General features: G+C 44.5%; 1 protein-coding gene across 4 annotated transcripts in view; it reads right to left on the bottom strand.

The window, feature by feature from the left end:
- Window positions 1-22,446, bottom strand: part of SP7 (Sp7 transcription factor) — a 31,601-nt gene extending 9,155 nt beyond the window's left edge. The window contains exons 1-5 of one of the 4 annotated variants that reach the window (XM_039862187.1): window positions 7,379-7,724; window positions 6,129-6,256; window positions 5,154-5,243; window positions 4,877-5,008; window positions 231-481 (exon numbers count right to left, since the gene is read on the bottom strand). The gene's annotated coding sequence lies outside the window, so the exon portion shown is untranslated. Of the gene's footprint in view, window positions 1-230; window positions 482-4,876; window positions 5,009-5,153; window positions 5,244-6,128; window positions 6,257-7,378; window positions 7,725-22,220 lie in introns of those variants that run through there. The other 3 variants (XM_039862188.1, XM_039862189.1, XM_039862190.1) reach the window with 3 other exon arrangements.
- Window positions 22,447-23,503: the final 1,057 nt, after the last annotated feature.

Below are 23,503 nucleotides of genomic sequence, written 5' to 3'. Positions count from 1 at the left end.
TGCTGAGCTCCCCAAAGAAGGGATCTGGGCGGGAGAGGAGAAACAGGGCTCCCAGGGAAGGGGTGGAAGTAGGAGGGGGTAGGGACATGGGCAAGTTGTCAGGGTGTCCTGGGCCGGTGCTGAGGGGAAGGATTGAAGGGTTGGTCAGTCCAGGTGTCCCACACCTTGCCCCCCAGCAATCCCATGGGCATCTGCGGGAACCCCTACCAGAGCTCCCCAGTATCAGATACCTGGGGGTTCTGGGGCTGGGTGTCCTGGGTCTCTCCTCTCTGGAGGTCTGGCAGTGAGTATGCAGGCAGGAGGTGGCCTGAGGGCCCTGGGAGGGCTCGGCTCTTCTCCCAGGCCAGCTCCACTCCTGCTCCCACTCGGGCTCCGATCTTACAATCCTACTGACTCCAGAGTCCTGACTGCTGCTCCGCTGCTGCTGCTGCTTCTGCTGCTGCTGTTCCTGCTGCTGCTGAGGCTGCCGCTGCTGCTGCCGCTGAGGGAAGGAACAGGAGGGAAAAGGAACAAACCCCAAACCACTAATTAGAGATCCGAGGGGGGGGATGGGGGATTGGGGACGACACTCACACAGAGAGACTGGAACACACTGACATACACACTCATGGACAAACACAAGATGATAGATACATGCACACGTACACACACACACAGTGCTACTCACAAGGACACAGTCACTGTCATGAATGAATGCAGACAAACTCACACACAAATGAGCTCAGTGACATGGCTGGAGGCACACACACCACATACACACCCGAGTTGACCACAGAGATGCTTGCTTCCCCAGTCACTCTAGATCAGGAGAACAGTGTGTATGTGCTTGTGTATATGTGCATTATAACATGTATGTTATGAAAGACAGCAGGGAGAGTGTGTTCTGGGGTAAAGGCTTCTGCCGTTCAAGCTTTTAGGGTCTAGTGACCCTAAAAAGGTTCATAGCAAGGCCTGGAGGAAGGAACGGAGAGTGGGGGAGGGCTTGGCACAGGCTTGGGGGTTCCCCAGCCTTCCTCCCAGTGTCTCAGTTTCCCTCCTAGGAAGTGGCCTCTAGGCCTATGTCACTATGTGGGGCAGAACCTGGATCTTCTGATTCTGAGAAAATTTAAGGCAGGCAGGAGCGAGGGTGGGAGTAGAAGGTCATTGGGTCAACTCATCCGTACTCAAACCTAGCCCATTGCGATTAAGTCCCCTAAAAGGTATGCCCTAGCCTTCATCATTCCTTGCCAGTTACCCTTCCCAGGCACCGCTTGGCCACACATCAAATCTCCATCCTTTGACAGATAGTTCTTGTGAGTGATCATGCTTTCTTTGGAGGGGCTCCTGGCTTCCTTTCTCATTGCCATGCATCAGTTTCCTCTGCAGCAGGAAGAATTGAAGTTAGAGCATAAGCAGGACTTCCCAACTTTGACTTCTCAACAAAATGGGGAAGAAGAGAAGTTCAACCAGATTGGGAGAGGGAAAGCAAAAAGTCTATTAACTGAAACCTGAGTCTTGAGGTAAGTTTGTGGGAGAAAGAGGACTGGGCAGCCAAGTGGTAGAACCAGCATCTCTCCCTCAGAGGGGCCCAGCCAGCTAGGGTTGTTTTACAAGTTATTCCCCAACACAACTCTTTCCCCGCTCCCAGCCCTGCCCATCAGAGGAATGGAGCCCTGTCCTTCCCTTCCAACTCCCCCAACTCTCCAATACGGTCCCCTCACTTTCTCTTCCTGAGTGCCCACTCCTTGTTCCTTTTGCTCTACCAGCTCTCCAAGGAAAAGGTAAGGAAGAGGAAGGAGCTGATGGATGTCCAGGGATGGTTAGAGAAACTTAACCAGCAGGTGGGATCAAAACTCAGGGTAGGACCCAGGAGTTCTGGATTCCAGCCCCATTTGATTTCCCTCAAGGAACTGTCTGGGCCCAACTTTTGGGGAGAGGGTTGGGGAACCAGGATGGCTGGCAGACTAAGGAAAGGAAGCAAAAGAAGAACCGCAGAAAGACCTGAGAGACACACAGAGCAAATGAAACAATCCGAGAGAATAAGAAATGCTATGGGATATAACAGAGAAAGAGAAAAGAGAAAAACAGAAGACCAGGTATGTGGCTTAAAAAAAACAGAGAGCAGAAAATCTAAAAACAAAAAGAAACTAGCCCAGAGGAACAAAGACGAGGAGACAATGACTTCGAGAAAGGACAGGACAGGGAAAATAGCATGAGGCCGGTCAGGTCAGGAAGAGACAGAGGAGGCAGAGGGTTAAAGCAGTCAGGCAGGTGGGGGGGCGGGGATGGAGTATAAATAGCACATAATTGTGTCCGATGATTACACGGGCCACCCCACCCGTCTGCCCAAGAGGAAGTGCCCGTGGTAGGGTGTCCCATGACCTCGAGTCTCCCCCTGGTGTGTGGGAGGTGGGGGGCGGCTCTGAGCCTGAGGTGTGGGATGGATTTCTGTTCACCCCTTCAGAAGCTGAGAAGAACGGGGAAGCTTTGGAGAAAACTGTGCCTGCAGAAAAGTCCAGGGCCAGCTAGATCAGACAGACAATTGAGGAAGAGGAGAAAAGTCTAGACTCCAGAGGAGAAATGGCAGATGAGAAAGGTGTTAGGGCTCAAACTAGATTGGGTAGGAAAGGAAGAGACTGACAGGTAAAAAGAGGAGTAACTAAAGGATAAAACGAGATGCAGGGTTGGGGAGTAGAGATGAGGGACAGAGAGGGTCAACCTCCACTTCCTTGGGGGGCCTTCAACCCTAACCCTATCTAGGAAAAGGCAGGAGTGCTGGGGAAGGGGAAGGAAGAAGCAGGGTCCCCAGGAAAATATGAACCGGGGCCCCTAATGTGTCAACCCCAATAGGACAGTGCCTGGACACAGAGTCCCCTCCCAAAGGTCTATGCCAAAGCCAATCAGAGGGGCTGCTTGAAGTCCCCAGGGGCCTCTCTTAGACCCTGGGTTCTGACTTCCACACCCCTTTTAAAGATAATCCTGCACCCCAGCCAAGGTGCTGGTACTCCTGGGTCCAGACCTCCAAACCTCTCCCAGTCCCCCCAAGGGCCAGGAGCAGCAACTGGGAGCCCTGACCAAGGACCTGCCTCCACCCTCACAGGCCTCCCTCAGCCCAGCCTCCCAGGGGGTGGGGCAGCCCAGGCAGAGGCGCCATGTGGCAGGGGCGGGTAGAGGCTGCGGCTCTGGTCCTTCCAGTATAAACCCCCTAGGCATCTGGTTTCTATCCACCACCCCCCACCACCCTGGGGGCCCCTAAGCCTCCGCCCATGGCCACCCAGACACTGAGCTCCCAGAGATGGACGCCCCTGAAGGAAGGGGTGGGACGGTGCCTTTCTGATCTCTCAACCCCAGGACTGGGCTGAACCACAGGGACCCCTCCCTTCTCTCCTTCCCCTAGAAGAATCAGGGTGGGATTTCTAGGTTAGAGGGGGTTGAATCTGGAACCTGCCTCGGTTCTCTATAGATCTTTTTGGAATAATCAGTGGGGATGAAGAGAGAGTGAAAACTGGGGAGAGTGGGAGACTTCTAGCCCCCTACTCCTCAGGGAAGCTGCCTCCTTCCATACTACTGCCCTCTGCCCACCCCTTAGACTGGGCTCCTCTGAGAGTCCTAATCCAAAGAGACTACTAGCCCTTCCTTTGTTGTTATTACAGGTTTGGCTCCCCTAGAGAGAATCCCTGATGAACAGAGAACAGAACTCCTAAAATAAAGATTGACACATACTCCATACTCTAATACAGACCTAATGAGTGACATACTTTCAGATACACTTGCACACTCGCTGAATGATAAACATATATACATACATAAACATATATACTCTACAGGCACCCACATGGATACACACTTATATATATACAAAATGCAGGTGATGCTTACACCAAGACACTCGCCCTAACCCCCAATCACAGGAATGCACATACCAGTGTACATACATACAGAAACTCACAGCCACCTAGAATACCACCCACAGGGACTCACACAGACTCACATCATACACATAGTTACAATATAGCAAATATCCCATACATATACATAGGCCTACCATCACAATTTTACAGCTTTAGAGATCCCTGAGCTCTCCTAAAGGGGATTTAGGAACCCCTCTTTCTACAAGAATCCTGGGATAAGGGTGATGTAGAGGGCACTGCCAGTCCTATGAATTGCTATCTGCAACTCCTACTAGTGTAGGAACCTCCAGTGTACCTTTAGGAGACTCAATGATCTTTTACTCCCCCCATTCACCAGAGTTCAGGGACTCAGATGGCCCCAGTGAACTCCCCGGCCCTGGGGAACCCCAGCATCCCCACCCCCACACAGACCCCTGCTCATGCCCCTGACTCCATCTCTCCCTCCTGAGCCCCCAACCACAGGGGCCTGGAAGAGAAGGTTGGAAAAGTTGCCATGTCCTGGGCCCCTGATCTGGCCACACTGCCCACCCCCCCAGGAACCCAGACCCAGCCCTTGTCTCCAGTGGAGACACTGGTGACAGCAAACCCAGAAGGGACAGGAAAGAAGGCACCCAGAGACAGGGAAACAGAAAGACAAAGGGAAAACCTAGGAGAAAACAGAGATGGTAGGAATATAGATAAGAGACTCCAGCTACTAATCTGATAGGGCCCTCCAAAAGCCATGGGACTGAGGACCAGGAAAACTCACTCCTTGAGCTAGGGAGGATTCATGGCTTTGGGATGTGGACACTATCCATTCCCTTGACCTAGCATCCTGAGCCTAGACTCAGGGAGCTTGGGGAAGGGGATTCAATTCTGGGAGGCAAAGCTGAGGATATAGGGAAGAGAGAAGCTTTTAAGAAGCCAGCAACCTCTGTATAAGACAGCTTAGAAAAGGCTCTCCTCATCCCACCGTGTACTATACACATTTACACATACATACGTACCTCAACTCTCTCCCTGTCTGCTAGGTCTCCCTGTTCCCTCTTCCAGGACCAGGGCCACAGGTCAAGAATCCTGGTGCTCGCCCTGGCTCCCCTGGGCTCTGAGCCTCAGTTTCCTTAGTTGACATTTGAGCCCTGAGATAATACCAAAGGAGGCAGATCAGAACCAGAATGAGAAGTGCTATGGGAAGGAGAGGAAGGAGCAAGGACGGCAGAGGACAAGGAGGAAAAGACAAGGAAGAGGAAGACTGAGACCTGATCCTGAAATGAGGAAGCCTACCCTGGGTACGTGTTCCACACAGCTCAGCATTGAATTAAGACTCTGGTCATCTTGAGGAAATGCCTTTTTGTAAAAAAGATACCCTGGAATCTGAAATGTGAAATATATTAGTGTCTTTAAACAAAGAGAACTTGGGGTGATGGGGTCCTGATCACATCTTCTATCCTAGGCAATGGGGCTGAACAACCCAAGGCGAAGGTTCTTCGAAATCCTGGACACCACCACCCCAATCTTGTTTTCTCTGAACTGCTCAGATTCTTCTTGGGAGCACAGGTTTTTGAGACTTTAGGCTGGACCTGAGGAACATTCTTTAATTCAACGAATGCTCTCGGCAAGCACCTATTGTGCCACGAACACACTGCTAAGCTCAGGCAAGCAACCATGAACAAGACAGGCCCAGCCCGTTGTCTTACACATCAACGACTAACATAAAGAGTGAGAAGTCTCTTGAGAGAGTAAGCCCTGGAAGTTATTGGAGACAAAAGAGTGACTTTAAACTGGCGTTGGGGGAATCAAAGAAGGCTTCTTGAAAGAAAAGACTAGAAGGATGAATAAGAATTAGTCAGGTGAAGAGAGGGAGAGTATTAAAAGCAGGGGGAAGAGTATATGCAAAGGCCTAGAGGTATGAGGGAATAATGACATTTTTGAGGTCCCGAAAATTGAGTGTGACTGGAGCACTAGGAGCGGAGACTGATGGAGAAGTTCTAATCACCTGTGCTAGGGATCTGAACTTGATCTTAAGGGCAACATACAGGAATATTTTTATATTAGAAAGATGACCCTGGCTGCAGAGAGGAGAATGGAAGTGAGGCTTAGAGCCGGGCAGTTCTGGGTAAATCAGTTGTTTACTATGTTGTAAGCTTGGGTTATTTAACTTTTGATACTTTAGATTCTTCTTTAGAATGGGCAAACAGTAATATAGCAACCTCCCAGGGTTGTTACAAGGATTAGGAATAATACACGTGGAACTCTTACCACAGTGTCTGGCACTTAGTAGTTGTTCCATCAGTAGTGCCTATTAGTATTGTTGAAGTTCGGAGGAGGGCAAAATTAGAGGCAAATTTGTTGCAGCAGTCCATGCAAGAGGTGAGAGGACGTGTGGCCTGTAGCAGCAGAGGGCATAACGAGAAGTCAATGAAAGGCTGATATTTAGGAAATGGTATAGACAAGACTTGGTGCCTAATTGGATGTAAGAAGTGAGGGAGAGGGAGCAGTCAAGAATGACTTCCCTTGACATGTGAGTCTAGGGCATGCAAGGAATTTAAAGGTATCTATTCCTCTCTGAGAATGGCCCTTGACAGCCACTAGATCTGGCCAACGCAGTAAAGGTGCCACACTATCTGAGGACCTGGCCTCCAGCGTCCCAGGAGGATCCCCCCAAACACACACACACACAACACACACACACACACACACACACACACACATACACACACACACACACTGCTTTAATCCCTCCTTAACTACTTCATTTCCCCCTTTTCATCCATCCCTGCCTCTCTCCACCCTCCTTCTCTTTTCTCCGAAGGAACTCCTTGTAAGTTTTCGTTCGGAGTCTGCCTAGGCGACCCTTGCCCATCCTTCCTTTTTCCACTGCCTGGGTTAATGAGTATCTTTGAAACTCAGCCACCACTACTATCACCTCCTCCCCTCACCCCTTCAATCGTATGGCCCCTCTGGATCTCAAAGCATTGCTTGACTTTTTTGGCGTGGAGGTTTGAAGCAAGGCAAGAAGTTAAACTAAGGCAGGATTGAGGGGTCTCAGCCCCAGCTCCAGCTATGGAGAGGATAGGTGCCTCCAGAAGCACAGATCGTGAGATCTGGGGATGTGGAGAGAGGCTGAGGACCTCCCCAGACGTCTCTCCAAGCCTAGGCTTGGCTGAGGACCGCCAGGGACTTGCCTCCCTTCCGTGCCTCAGTGTCCCCGCGCGGCCGGGAGGCGGAGGGGCGGGGCGCGGGCGGGGCCGGCCGGGCCCGGCGCCCGGGCATTAGGCAGCTGCATATCTGCGGTCCCGACCACAATTGCTGGGAGTCGCGTCCCGGAGACTGGCGGCGCTGACTCTGCCCGCTGCGGCCGCCGCGCCGATTAGAGCCCGAGAGGGAGCGCCAACCGGAGGGAGGGGGGAGCAGGCAGCGGCGGGGGAGCTCGGTGTGCCCCTTTCCCCTCCGCCCAGCCAGCGCCCCCAGATGCCCCGCCCAGTCCTTTCTCTACGGCCCGAACCTACGATATGAGTCCTGCCTCCCCAGCCCTGGCTTCCTCCAGTCCCGGATCCCAGGCGTCCTCCTCTGGGCCCTGCAATGCCGGAGGTCTCGAGGAACCCCTGGCTGCCAGCCTCTCGTACCCTTTCGCTGTCTCATCTCTCTCCCCACACCAAAAAGAGTCTGAATCTCAAGGTTCCTCCATTCCCTTATCCCCTTCAACACCCGCTCTCCACAAGCTCTCTCTAGGCAAAAGAAGTTCCAAGCAAAGAAGAGGTCAGAGACTCAACAAGACAGGTATTCAGGGGCCAGAGCACCCCCTGCTGGCTGGCCCGAAGTCTTTGCCCCTCCCCCTCCATCTGTGACCTCCAGCTGTGGTGGTTAGGAAGAGCTGGCCTCTTTGATCTAAGAGCGTGGCCACCCCTCCAGGCGCCCCATTAACCTCCATTATCCCAATTAGGCAGCCCTCCCAGTCCTGGATCTAAGCTTTAAAGCCCCCTTAGTGGGGAGAAGAGGGGTCTGAATCTTGTGCTCACCCCCCTCCACCAAGCCACACCACCTTCAGACAAGACCAAGGTGTCTTGCTCCCTAGCTTGGATACCCGCTAGCAGCGCCACAAAAGGGACCCCTAGGGGCTACACAGATCCAAGTCCTTAAACGTCACTAGAGAGAGAATCAGATAAGAAAAGGAACCCTCTTTTACTGGCTCTCAGTTTTCCTTCATTAGATGATTTAGGTAGCAGCATACAGGTTTCTGGCTGACCTGAGTTTCCCATCAATTCGTCCTGCTTTACTTCCTAAAGAAGGGAGCCAAGAGCTACCCCCTCCTCCCTTAATCCTATCTCAACACTCCCTTCCCTCCTCCCTCCTGGAACAATTTCCGCTGGGGGAGCAGGAGCAGGGCCCAGCACAGTGGCCGCTTCCTGGAACATTTTCCTGTATCTGAAACCGCGGCTCCCTCCCCAGGGACCGACTGATCAAGGCCAGATGGGAGCAAGGATGGGGGAGGAGTAGAGGGAACCAGGCTCTCATCATCACCTCCTCCCAACACATACCCTTTACAGGGAGCCCCTGCCCTGACACACAAGGCACACACCACATGCCACAGTCACACAGCCATGGGCATTTATGGCGACACTCATCAAACACAGGGGCCAGGTTTTAGAAAGAGACATACAAAGTCACATAAATATATTCAACTAACACATAAATGATCACACACTCTTTCTCCCTCTACCCAGTCCGTTACGCCTCTAAAGTCTCCTTGAACCCTGGGCCTTCCTCTGCCAGCTAAAGAAATCTTAGAAATCAAAGAACACAAGGATAGGACAGCAGGGAGATCTTAGTAACGGAGGGTGAGGGGACAGACAGAGGTATCTAAGACTGCCTGTGCCCTGCCAGACAATATCCACCACCCCATTACACCTCTGGGTGGCTCTCAGGCCTGACCCTTCTCTCCAAGATCCTGGGAACCAACTGGGATAGAAGTTTGGGATGCTCCTGTTGTTGGTGCTACCCTCAGAGTATTTTCTAGTTGCTTCCAAATTCCGAGAGAGGCAGCATATGGTATCCAGTAGGCTCACCCATGGCAGCCAAGGGACAAAGAGCAGGAAAGAATATGTAGCTTCAGGGAGCCCCAGGAGCCTGGGAACCTGGGGACCTATGGCCTCATTGGTGACAGTCCACCCTCCACCCTTCATCCCTGCTCCTTCTAATCTCTTCTATCTCAGCCAGAGTGGTTGAGAAGAGCATGGAGATTGTATCCTCAGCTCAGTCCATTCTTGAGCCTTATTCTCTTCTGCCCACTGCCTTTCCAGTACAGGAGCCTAATTCTTACATCCCACTTCTGTCTTTTGCTGGGAAGGATGCAGATTTGGGCATGGATACAATATGGGACAGAGCTTTGGAAAAACTGAGGATGGAGATACATAAACTACTCTCTTCTGGAACATCTCACTGGTTTAGGGGGAATATTTGAAATTGTAAAGTTCTGAAAAATTTGGGATAGAGGGAAGAGAGAATAAGGTAATCATAAGAACCAAAGCTAATCAGTCTGGCCAAAAGTCATTGAGTTCTTTCCTGGGTTTCAGTGGCCTAGGAGGAAGGCATATCCTCCTCTTTCTCAAGCTCACCTCCGGAGGAGTTGCCTCAAGCCATTTTTACTCACTTGTTTAATGGTTTACCTCTCTAACTATCTAGAAGTCCTTTATTTGGTGTAACCTTCATCTTCCATCCTCCTATTTAGCTTGCAACTTTCTGCTCTAGCTCCAGTATAAAAACCTATTAATCAATTTAGTAGTCAATAGCATTTATTGAGTGGCCCCTTGGGTAAAATATTATGGAGAAAATGCTACATAGGACCCTCAGTGTTTGCTCTTTGGGATCTTAACAGCTTGGTGAGGGAAAAAAGATACTTGAAACAACTAAGGATCATATTTGAAAGCATAATGACCCATGTTACTTGTCAGTGCTTCTGCTTCCTTATCTGAAAATAAATGAATTTGGCTACATCTAATTGAGAACCCCTGACTCCCATGTCTAAGATTCTCTTTTTAATTTACCTCAGGAATGCTAGAATGGGTCTTTAATAATGGAATTCATTAATAAGGAGCACATTAATATGGTAAACTAGAAAAATCACATGATCAATTCAATAGATGCAAAGAAGACATTAGACAAAATTCAAAATAGTTATTCTTATCAAAACCCATCTAAAAAAACAGATTCAACAAATGGTAGAAATTGTTAGTATTTTGTTTTCTTCCAACTCTAAAGTTCTAGGGTTATGAGATCCTTTCTTGGAACTGAAATTAGGTTTCTTAAAGGGGGGGTTGGGGTTTTGACTAGAAAGAGAAAAACTAAAGATTCAGAGAGATAGATAGGTAGGCATTAGGCTCCAGGTAGGTAGGCATTAGGCACGGAGCAAGGCTGTGATAAGGTAGAGACAGGCTCCCAAGGGTACTGACGAGAGGCCAGCCAGGACTTCCTTTCAGGTAAAGACCAAAAAACGAACATTGATTATTATCTCCTATCATCTCCCAGGCACTGTGGGGTCCCAGGAAAAACAAAAACATAAAATAAAACCCCGGCCCTCTAGTAATCCATAGGCTTAAGTTAGGCAGGTTCTCGTTCCAAAAACATGATCCGTGGTGTGTTACCCAGTAGTACCTGGCAGTACCAAGTCATGCTTAGTGCACAGGGCTGCAAAGCAGGGGCAATAAAACAAATGGAAATTTGGAAAAAAATTATAATTTTAAAATTATTTTCAAATTAAAAAAAAATAAAAGCGTTAAAGTAGTCATTGTAAAAGAAATCAGACTTTTGTGGCACATCCTTACTTGGGCTTATTTTACTTTTAGTATTGTTTCTGTCTGGAAGCCCTTATGGTGGAAGTGTGCATCACCACCTTTTCAGAGCTTAGAACTTCAAACCTTTAAGGGACTTAACTCCATTCAATTCATCTTGTTGCGTTGGAATAGCAGGACTGTCGATGCGTGCTGCGAATGGGAAGGCATTCCAGAGAAAGAAAAACCCTTGGAAGAAAGAGCAATGTGCAAAAAAACTAGACTTTTTCAGAGTCGACCTTCCCCGAGATCTGCGGCTCTGGAGAAAGCAGATTGAACAAGGCCAACTAGCACCACCAGGTGGCAGGAGTGAGCTGCTCAACGACTCCACCTATCACCATTCTTGGGCTCCACCTATCACCGTTCTTGGGGTCAGAGGATTGCCAAGTTTTTGCGGGGTGGGGGTGGGGTGTGGGTAGACGGGGGAGGCAATGCAGCTCTCAGGCAAGGGGTGGAGTGGGAAGAAATCTGATTCTAACCCTTCCCCAGCCTTGGCTCAGTAAGGGCGAGCTACTTGTCAAAGTTCCAAAGGCTTCCTGACTGACTCCCAGGCCAGAATTCAGCAAGCAAGGGTCTATTTCCTGTTCCACCTACCTGTCTGCCTTTCACAGACATTTCCTGAGTATCTACTGTGTTCCAGGTATGTGCTGGAAGTATGTAATATAGCATTTAACAAGATGTGTGCAATCTAGTGGAAGATAACCTGGTAAACAGCTATGCTCCTATGACAATGGGAGGCAGTTTGAGGTGGTGGTTAAAGCACTGTCTTGGAAGTCAGACTAGCATGTAAATTCAAGCTCTACCACTTGCTAGCTGGGCAAACTCTGTGAGCCTCAGTCTCCATATCTGTAAAATGTGGGCAAATGACCCTCGCAGAAAACTCATAAAATTGTATATAAAAAAATCACTGCCTAAAAATTTTTAAAGATAGAATTCACTGCCTGCCATGTAGCTGTTATTATAAGTGCTGAATGCTAGGGAAGCAACACCATTCAGACTTGAGGAGCCTTCCCAGAGAAGGTGACCACTTTTCTAGAAACCTAAAGGATGAGTAGAAGACATATAGAGGAAGCGGGAAGAAAAGGTACGGGGTGGAGGGAGGTGGGCGGGAAAGAAGTAGATTGACAAACTCTAGACAGCATAGATGCACATCTCCTGGTTCACCAGCAATGGGGACAAAAACAAGGATGGCTTCCCAGATTTGAGGCTGGCATGGTCTGAATGTTCTCCACAAATCAACATGCATTTAGTAAGCACCTTCTATGAGCCTCTCTCAAAGGTTATAAGAGATAATGAAGATAAATGAAAAAAATAAAGGCCTGGTCTTTGTTCTTAGGAAGCCTATAGAAATTGGGAAGAAAAAAGGGCAGGGGCTCAAACCTGCTCTAAGCGGGATCTACTCACCTCCAGCCTTCTCATTATCACCCTCCCTAATTACCTACCTAATTATCACTTAAGCTGGGGGCTGCCAAGAATGTCCAATGAGTACACTGCCGATTCCTTGCCACACACATTTTTATATCACTCAGATCTGGCTAAAGTAAACATGAAGCCCACCTTGAAAGGTAAAAAAATGTATTAAAATACACTCTATTAATAAAATCAACATTTTAATAGTTCTTCGCTGACTATAGTGGCACTTCCCCTGAAGCAACTCATTTGATCTTCTCAAGTGCCTTATCAACTAGGCAAGTATTGTTAGGTCTTCTTAGGAAGGAAGGAGAAGTTTAGAGATGTAAAATGACTTAATTCCTTTGTCATCCTCAGAAGTTTGTGCTTTACTCTAAAGGAAATGGGAGTAATTGAAGGATGTGGAGCAGAGCGGTAAAATGGCCATATCCTTATTTTAGAATCATCACCACAAGAAAATATTGCATAGAACTATAAGAGAACATGTATGAGGATATTCATGACAGCTTCATGGTATAAAGAAACTGATTCTCCATCTCTAGGGGAATACTGTACAACAGAAGTGATGAACTAGATATATCTATAAGAACATGAATAAATCTTTAAGAGTATTGTGTTTGTCCAAAGTAAAACAATTAGACTTATAGCATGATTAAATTCTACATGCAAATTAAACACACCCATAAAACAAAGATACATATATATTCAGGTACAAACGAACACATTAGATGGTGCTTATAGGGAGGAAGGGAACAGTGTAGATATGAAGGGGGGGATAAACTAGAGAGGGGTCTTGTATGATTTCAAATGATGATAGTGTACTATGAACCAAAGAATATGATTAATTCATTGATTCTTTGCACCTAGATTGAAAAAAAAAATTCCATATACCAGACTCACATTTTCCCATTTAAAATCCAACAAACATCACCAAAAAGACAAATAACAAATGCTGGAGAGTATGTGGAGAAAAGGGAACCCTGGTGCATTGTTGGTGGAGTATATGTTGGTGTAGCCACTATGGAAAACAGTATGGGGGATCTTCAAAAAGTTAAAAATAGAACTACCATGAAACCCAGCAATTCTGCTTTTAGGAATATATATAATGGAAACAAAAATATTAACTTAAAAGATATCTGCACCCCTTGTTCATAGCAGCAATATTTACAATAACCAAGACATGGAAACAATCTAAGTGTCTATCGATAGATGAATGGATAAAGAAGTTGTGGTATATATATACAGCTAAATATTATTCAGCCATAAAAAATGAGAAAATTCTACCATTTGCAATGACATGGATGGACCTTGAGGGCATTATGCTAAGTGAAATAAGTCAGACCAAGAAAGACACATACTATACGATCTCACTTTTATGTGGAATCTAAAAACAAAACAAAACAAAACAAAAACCAAACTCATAGAAAAAGAGATCAGACTTGTGGTTACCAGAGGTGGAAGGTAGGGGAGGAGGAACTGGAGGAAAGTAGTCAAAAGTTGCAAACTTTTAATTTTGAGAAAAATAAGTGCTAGAGACATAACGTACAACATGATGACTATAGCTAACCCTGTTGCATGACAGAGGAAAGTTGGTTGGAGAATAAATTTTAATAGTTCTCATTACAAGGAAAAATTTTTTCCTCTATTTTTATTGTATTTATATGAGGATGTTAACTGAACCTATTATAATCATTTCACAATATATATATATATATCAAACCGTCATGCTGTACCCTTTAAACTTATTCAATGATGTATGTCAATTATTTCTCAATAAAAGTAGGAGGAAAATCCTTCAAGGTTCTCTATAATCTAGAAGATAAAGTCCAAAGCTCTTTGTGTCTAGAACTTTATGTTCAACAACATTTAGCTGCTTTGTCTTTGCTCCCTGGAATCTAATTCAATGGTTTTCAACTCTGGCTGTATATTGGCATGACTTTATGAGCTTTTAAAATGTATAGATGTCTGAGCCTCAACCCCAGAGGTACTGATTAATTGGATTGAAGTGGGGCCATATACAGGTGTTTTTTAAAAGATCCTCAGGTAGGTTGATTCATGATTTCCCCTTCAGTTTCGGTGTTTCCAGGCTGGATGAAGGTCCCCTTAGGTGTTCATTCTATCACTGTGCAATTTCTACTCTCAATTTATCCAAACAGTTCATCTCAGTCTAATGGGATTGAGATATGTGCATATCACTCTTCTGCTTCAAAATTTTCAGTGGCTCCCCTTACCCCCAAGATAAAACTAGACTACTTAATGAATCCTATAATTCCTCTTGGTCCTATCTTACCTTTAATTCATTCATCCATTCAACCTTGATCAAGTGTCTATTATAAGCCAGGCACTCTAGTAGACAGTGGGGTCAAAAAGACAAACAAGAACAGAGCGATGTTGGAGCTTAAAATATTTTTAGGAAAACAAAAGTTGAATGAGTAATTACAGGGTTATATGGGACCTAAGGCTGTTTCAGGAGTTGGGGAAGGAAGCCTTCCTTGAGGAGATGAGAGTTAAACTGAGTCCAGAAAGGCCACTTAGAAGTTAAATGGGACTTGAAACCAATAAAAATAAAAAAATAAAAGTGGCGGGGAGGAGGAGGAGGAGGAGGAGAGTGGAGGCGAAAGGAGAAAGGAGTGTTCCAGGGAAAAGGAACAGCACAAGCAAGGGCCCTAGCTTGGGGATAATCATGGCACATTAGAAGAATCTAAAACATGTATGAATGGGGAGGAAGAAACGGTGGACAAACTTGAAGACAGGATGACTGACAGTTTTATAGGCCAAATTAAGGTTGGGGACTTTATCCCAAGGGTGCTAGAAAGTCTGGAAAAGATTTAAGTCGGGGAGCGTGACAGAATCAGATAAGCGTTTTAAAGAAGGATCCAGGTGTGTTGTGGAACTTAGGTTGCATTGGGGTGTTTCCAAATCTGTCTCTCCTCTCCTTCGCAGATAATACTTTGGAGCATTTTACTAGTGGTTAAATTCACCTCCTGTAACTTGCTTGTGTTAGCTAAGTGATCAGAATGTAATCCTTTTTACAAACTTCTAGGCATAGCTGTGGAACTCTTCACTGTTGTTGGCTCATTCAGTAAACATTTATTGGGGGGCTACTTTGTGCTAGGCACAGGTCCAGGTGATGGGGATGTGAAGATAAATGAGACCCAACTCAAGGTACAAAAAGAAAACAGATGTGATCTGTAAAAAATAAGTTCTATTGCATAGATAATAACAAAGTTAAAAGGCGACTGACAGGAAGAAAATATTTTTTAAAAAGGATAAGTATCTAGTATTTATGTATATTTACAAATGTAAAATAGTACAGCAATTCTGGAAAACAGTTTGGCAATTTTTTATAAAGTTAAATATACATTTACCGTAAGACCTAGCCATTCTACTCCGAGGTAATTATCCAAGAGAAATAAAAACATATCCCCACACAGACTTATATGAGATTCATAGCAGCTTTATTCATAATAATCAAAATAATGGAAATACCCAAATGTCCATCAAAATGTGAATGGATAAACAAATTGTGGTATATTCATACAATGGAACGCTACTAAGTAATAATAGGGAATAAGCTACTGATATACCCAATAGCAAGCAAGAATCTGAAAACCATTATGTTGAGTGAAAGAAGCTAGAACAAAAATAAAAATTTTTAAGTATATGCTGTCTGATTCCAGTTCTATGAAACTTTACAAAAGACAAATCTAATTCTTTCCTAGATGCAAATCTAGAATAAAATCTAATCAGAAAGTGGGTCAGTGGCTACCTGGGTGCTGAGGTGAGGGAGGGCTTGACAAGGATTGTCTGGGAGAACGGACAGAGAACTTTTTAGAGTAATGTTTCATATCTTGATTTTTGTGATGGTTACACAGGTACATATTTTTGTCTAAACTCATGAAAACTCATTTAAATGTAATACATTTAAAGTGGGTACATTTTACAGTGTAAAAATTATAGTTCACTAATGTTGATTTTTTTTTAATTTCAAAAACAAAACAAAAAGACAATTGACAGGGAGAAAATATTTGACATATTTTAACAAAGAATTAATATCTAATACACATAAAGGGCTTCTTTAAGTCAAACAAGTCAATAGGAAAATGGACAAAGGACATGAAAGGACAATACACAGAGGACAAAATACAAATGGACAATAACATAGAAAAGACACTTGTCCTTATAAATCTTGATAAATCAGGAAAAAAACAAACTTTAATAATGGAACTATCAGATCGATGACAATTTTAAAAACTGGTGAGAATTCAGGGAAACTATCACTGTCACAGTGTGGTCAGTATGAGTGTAACTGGGAATATTTTTTAGAAGATAATTTGGCAGTGTATCAAAATTTTAAATGTGCATAATCTTGACTCAGCAATTCTACTTCTAGAAATCTATACAGATAACACTGATAGGTATGGACTGCTTACTATGTTCAGAGATTCTAACCATAGCTCAACCTGTTCTATGGAGTAAATATTTCCTCATTTTACAGATGAGATAAGTGAATCATGGAGGTTGAATTGCCTAAGGTCATATAGCTAGTAAGCGACAGCCAGGATTCACACCTATGGTCTGTCTTCAGAATCTATCCTCTTAACTCCTCTGCTATACAGGTCTCCACCCTCTCTTAAATGCCATACCTACACACTAATATATATGTATATAGAAAGGTGTTTGCTGCAGCAGACTTTGAAATACTAATAAAGAATTAAATAAACTAACACAAAAAGATCTTTAATATATTTTGTTAAGTTAAAAAAATAGCAAGCTCTGGAATACTTATAATTCCTATTCACATAAAAAATACCAACAACAAAGAGATATATATGAACATAGCAAGTAAGGTCAAAAGAGCAGAGTTTTGTTTTTTTTTTTCCTCTATTTTGTTCACTGTTGATTCTTCATTGCCACACCAGAACAGTGCCTGGCACTTAGTAGGCATTGAGTAAATATCTGTTGAATGTATATAAATATATGTAAATACATAGAAAGGGGACTGAAAAGCTGCAAACCAAGATGTTAAGTGGTGAAGGTGTTGTGTACAGGATAGGTTAGTGAAAGAAGATGTACACGTCTGCACTACACCTTTGACTTTCAATCTTTGTCTACAAAGAGATGATGTTCATGTGTTATTTGGGTAGTAAAAACAAAAAACAGATTTTTAAGAACCCACAATAAAAGCAAAAATGACTGACCACATTTTCATTTACTATCTCTACAACCCTTTCAAGTAAGTAATATCTTCATTTCATAGATGAAGCAACTAAGGCTCAGACAGGTTAAATAAATTGCTGCAAATTGTTATAAGCCTGGATGTGAACTTCGTGGCTCCAAGACTCAGGTTCACTTCACTCCATTGTGTTTATAAATGTACAGACAAGTGCAACAAAGAGTTGAAGGCTGCAAGGTAGACGACAGCAGAAGCAGCAGTAGGGACACGTGGAGAAGTGTGGCAAATTCTAGAGAGAGAAGGAATATTTCTGGAAATGAATGCAGAAATGAAGCTTGATCTAAGACTTGAAAGGTGAGTTCTTCCCCTGCCCCCTTTGGTATCTTTATTATTATTAAAATTTTTAAAAATTGAGGTATAATTGACATACAGTAGTTTCAGGTGTACAACATAATAATTCAATATTTGTATATATTGTGAAATGATTACCACAATAGGGCTAGTTAACACCCACCACCTTATATAGAGAATTTTTTTTCTTGTGATGAGAACTTAAAGATTTACTCTCAGCAACTTTCAAACATACAATATAGTATTATTAATTGTAGTCACCATGCTATACATTACAGCCCCAGGACTCATTTCTTTTATAACTGTACCTTTTGGCTCTTTTCACCTATTTTGCCCGCCTCCTCAGCTTCTGGCAACCACCAATCTGTTTTCTGTATCTACGAGCTTGTTTTTTTTGTTTTTTGATTCCACATGAGATTATGAGATATTTGTCTTTCTGACTTATTTCACTTAACATAATATCCTCAAGGTCCATCCGTGTTGTTGCAAATGGCAAAATTTCATTGTTTTTTATTGCTGAATAATATTTCACTGTATATACACATATTTTGTTTTTCTATTCATCTATGATGGACACGTAAGTTGTTTCCACATCTTGGCTATTGTAACCAATGCTGCAATGAACATGGGGGTGCATGTATCTTTTTGAGTTAGTGTTTTCATTTTCTTGAGATATATATCCAGAAGTGGAATTGCTGGATCATATGGTATTTTTAGTTTTTCGTGGAACCTCCATGCTCTTTTCCATAGTGGCTGCACCACTTTCCGTTCCCATCAATGGTACACAAAGGTTCCAAAAGCAGAGCTGTTGAACTACTACAGGGGGGGGCATTCCAGGCACACACCTATGTGTATATCAGTGGATATCACAGAGGAAACCACTTGGCCTATTTTATTAATAATAAATAGGTGAGTGGGTATGGCTGGAGCTTTACTCAAACATTTCTAGGTGAAAGATAGGGCCTGCCAAGATTTGATTTGTACCAAATAATGAGATCTGTGTTCAGTAAGATAAGACTCCCTGGGACCAAAACATGGAGCCTATTTTGAAGAGAATCAAGCTGGAGACAAGGAATCCATTCTATATAGTAACACCACCAAGTAAGCATGATGGCTATGCCGAACTAAGGCAGCAACAAGGGATATGGGAGAGAGGAAGGGATAAATCTGAAAGACATTTGTGGAATAAGATTGATAGGACTTGATGACCGATTACTACTGTAAGGGAGGATGGTGGGAGTCTGAAAAGGGAGAGAAGTTTGTTGGGGAGAAAACTGACCATGAGGTCCTTTAAAAAGGGATCACTGTGTATCTCCTTCTTTGCATGTAGGACAGCATATTATAATTTATTATAATTAGTTGTGTATGAGGCTGTGTATGAGTCCTACTGAGCCATGACGTGTTCATCTAATCTCCCCCAGTGCCTAGTGACCTATCTTGCACAGACCACGTTAACACTGAATGAAAGAGCACAGCAGAGAGACTGGCTTTGGTCTGGAGTGCATAGGGGAGCAGGGAATGGTGGGGGATAATCACAAAAGTTGAGAGGCAGGAAGTTCTCCAGTCTACTGCCTCCCTTCTCAGCCTTAGGCAGAAGCCTGTCCCAAGGGGAGATTGCTCAATTTTCTGTCAGCCTTCCTTCTTTGGGTTAGCCACACAGTGTGATAGTGTTGACTGGCTGAGACATGGGTGGCTTCAGCATAGGGGAGAGTGTTTTCCCTAAATTCTGCTATCACTACCCAGAAACTGATACTAATAAGGCGCTGTAAGAGAAGCCTCAGACTTCTACCTTCCTCCTCTAAACCACCAAACCTTAAGATGTATGGCAAGAGGTGGCATGTCTTTGGCAGGATGCCATAGGCTGATGTGGCAAGGGGAAAGAGGGAGAGCAGCCAGGAAGGTGTAAATCTCAGCAGACAGGAAAGGAGGACAAGGACCTGAGACTGGGGATGTGAAAGGAGAAAAAAAACCAGTGGGCAGTTTAATTATTATTTAATTAAAATATTTTAACTACTTATATTATTAAGAAATCATTTAAATCAACATAGAGAAGAAAATGAATCTGACTTTTATCTGGACTTAACAATTATTCATATTTGCCATATTTAGGTCAGTTTGGGGGAAAGTATTTTAAGATAATTTAGACATTATGACATTAAACTCTTAAATATTTCAGTATGCACTGCTAATAAAAACACATTCGTACACAGGGTATAGAGTCAATAATATCGTAATAACTATTGTCTAAGTAAGAAACGTCCAAGCCTGTAGAGAATTTTTATGAGTTCATTTGAGCCAAACTGACAACAATGCTGGGAAGCAAGATCTTAAATGGTCTGGAGAATAATAGTTTTGCAGTTTCTTTTATGCATTTGAAATTAAGGAGGGAACAGGGAACGTAAGAAAGATTACAGAAGCTGGGAGAAAGCAAGGAGGGATGGGATTATGGGATAGTTAACAAGATTATGTGTTCTCTTGAGGGTTTTTCTTGAGGATGGTTTTTCTTGAGGGGTCTGAAAAGAAGTGTGTTTCAAAAGTGTGTTAATCTAGGTACACAGAAACAATTAACAGAGCTTGCGTAAGGCAAAGATAAACCTTTTACTAAAGTTACATGCCTGGGGTGTGACTACTCACCATTACATGTCCAGTTAGGAATTTATGATCAGATCACCCTGTCAGATTACTTTCCATAGGACCCCTTTTTTGTCCACACTATGTATGGTGTCAGATGGGTACTAGACTTATTGAGGTGATCACTTCGTAAGGTATATAAATGTCTAATCACTATGTTGTACACTTGAAACTAACGTAATATTGTATGTCAAGTGCAATTGAAAAATAAATTTTTAAAAATCAAACACGTTCTTATTTAATCTCAATAGTATTATCACATCACCCCAATTAACAATCATTCCTTGATACCATTTAATACCCGGTCCATATTCAAATTCTCCCAACTGTCCCAAAATGTCTCTTTACAGTTGGTTTGTTCAAAATAGGATCATGTTGCATGTGACCATTTTGCCTCTTAAGTCTTTTTTAAGCCGCTTTCTCTATTTTTGATTTGTTGAAGAAACAGTCAGTTGTCCTATAGAATGTCCTACTTTTTGGAATTTTCATATTTGTTTTTGTATTTTCACTTACCTTGCTCCTCTAGTCCCCATGCTTTCTGCAAACTGGAAATTAAATCTAAAGACTTCCTAAAATATTTAGGTTCAATACTTTAGAAGAGTATTTGTTAGGAGTTCTTCATATTATATTACATCAGGGCCACATAATGCACATGGCCGGTGGTTGAATCAGTGTTTTTGAAGTTGCTGGAGGAGGCTAAGCTTGAGGGGACCTAGACAGTCACCCACCTCTGGACCTTGAAGCTGAGCTCTGACTGGGCCTCAACCATCGTGGCTGTTGGCCTACACAGGCACAGAGTAGATTGAGGTCAGAGAGGAGACACTTGGAGAAGGATTAGCTTAATGTTGGCAGTTTGGACTGGCTCAGTGCTTGGTCAGGACTGAGCAAGAGGTCGCGAGACAAAAATACCACATAGGCAGCATACCACACAGGCAGCGGTGGCTCCCTTCAACCCTTCTGTGTGCTCCTTGCAAGAATGAGAAGACTACAATTCCCCAGGGTTGGGGGTGGAACCATTCCAGGGCCTGTTCATCCTGTCCTGCATTTTCCCCTTGTGGAAAGCAGGATGGCCTCTTCTTCAGCTCTGGGCCTTTTGGTGATGGGCCTGGGGTGACGTGGCTCAGAGAAAATTCCTGCCTCTACTAGCTCAATAGTTTCTGATTGCTTTTAAACTTTAGAATATCAGTGCTGAAAGGAACTTTGTGGATCATCTAGACTAGCCCCCTCACTGAAGAACTCTCATTCTCCTTCATTCTTCCTTAGAAAGAGCTGCATGTAAGATGGAGACACCAGGATGGTACAGTGTATTTCTCCAGACTTCAATCATTCACACTTCACCTTCATAATTTTTAACGTTATCAGGTTTCCCTGTTCCATAGTATTCCATAATTTTTTTTTATCCTAACAATAACATTTGTGAAATGATAGGTTTGACACGTAGTTCAAATTCCTTTGAAAATTCATTAAAAGGACACATACAGAAATGTTCAAAACCCACCAGCAGTAATGCCTCACACTCTGGGAAATGCTAGAGTAGAATTGGAGTTCCATTAAGTCTGCCTTGAGAACTTGGTTGGGCACATTTCTCAAGTGCTGAACTTCCTTCCTAAATCAGTAAAGAGTAGATACTATAATATCTACAGGTGTTAGTTACTAGTCTTGTGAGTGAGGAAGGCAAGCTCTTCCTGGAAGACTCCCAGGGACCTTTGTGCAGGCACCTCTTATCACTTGCAGTGGTGGGGGAGGGGAGAACAGAGAGAAGGAAGGCCGTGGTGAAGGTTATCCCTAAACTGGGCATTAGCAGTAAGGAAGCTGTGGAAAAACCTCTGTTGAAGCATAAGTCTGTGAAGCTCCTGTCCTCTCCCACTTTTCTCTCTTCATCATGTCTCGGGTCACCCCAAGAAGGAATTAACGTGGTGTTCCAGGGCCTTTTCCCGACAAGAACCACCTACTTACCCTGGGGACAGTGAAAATTTGCGGAAGAAGAGAAGTCAGGTGTCAAGTCTCAACGAACCTAGGCTGGCTTCTCGGCTCGAGGGAGGGAGGGCAAAACAGGAAGGAGGGGTTTGTGGTTGGGAGAGCCAGATGGTCCACCTCTAGCCGGAAATTGGGGGTGGAGTGGCCCCGGCCCAGCCTACACCAGTCATCCAGCTCAGGCTGGATCTGAGAGGCCGACAAACCCCACCCCGTTCCTCTGGGCACCTCGTGGCTCAGGAGGGTTTGTTTATGAATCCAGCTCCCTCCTCCCCCAGCCCAGCCCAACGCCCGCCTCCAGGGTGGCCTCGGTTCTGTGGGAGTGGGAAACCGGGCCAGCCCTTGCCCGGCCCCCCTCCTTTTCCCTTCCCTTCTTTCCTCCAGCCTTTGCTGTGGATACCGGGGAGGGCAGGTACTTTTTCCAGACCTGTTGAGCCTTTCGGGGGTCATGCTCTTTTCTGGGAATGGGAAGCTGGGGGTGGCGTAACTCTCTCCTCAACTCTGGACTGTGGAGGAGACTCAGGACTACTTGTCCCAGAAGAGGAAATAGAAAAGGAAACTGCTTCATTTTTGGTTAAAAGAGAAACTTTTTTAATGCTTTACCGCCAGGCAGGACCCCAGTCATCCTTGGGGTGCAGAGGTCTGGGTGGGATGGAGTGGGGGGACTGATGATGGTAAACTGGCATTAAGCACCAACTTCCTGACAGATCTGATTAGCTATGGATCCCTGAGGAGCCTGAGGGCTTTGGATGGTTTGGGGGAAGGAAATGTTTTGATTATGTCTTTGTTTCCAGCTGGAGTCCCTAAAGGTCAAATTTAAATGTTCAGAAAAGCTCTCTTCTTGCTCAGTTTGGGGTCTCTGGGTTCCTCTCTGAGTTCCTCTCTGAGCTCCCAGGGTAAGGAGCATGCTTCTCTAGCTCTCAAGAGTGCAGACGGATTGTGGAATTTAGTCTCTCAGTAATTTCTCTTCCTCTTCCCCACCATACCTCAAATCACCTCTGCTTTTATATGTCAAAGGGTCTTCAAGCTCCAGAGACCAGCTGGGTTTACATATAGTCAGGTTGGACCAGAGTTTAACTCCAACAACTAAATAGTGTTCTTGACCATGCCTCTCAAATCTTGGACAAAAATCCTCCCTCCTTCAGCCTTTCTTCCCTTCTTCAGGGCCTTTCAGATCACCAGAGCCACCCACTGGTTACCACACTGAACAAAGGCCTTCCTAGTAAAGGTACAGTCTAGGCAGGGATCAGCCACAGTGCTTCTCA

Source organism: Pteropus medius, unplaced genomic scaffold (genome assembly GCF_902729225.1).
Source record: "Pteropus medius unplaced genomic scaffold, Ma_sr-lr_union100, whole genome shotgun sequence".
Taxonomy (NCBI): Eukaryota; Metazoa; Chordata; class Mammalia; order Chiroptera; family Pteropodidae; genus Pteropus; species Pteropus medius.
This window is presented reverse-complemented; position numbering and strand designations above follow the sequence as displayed.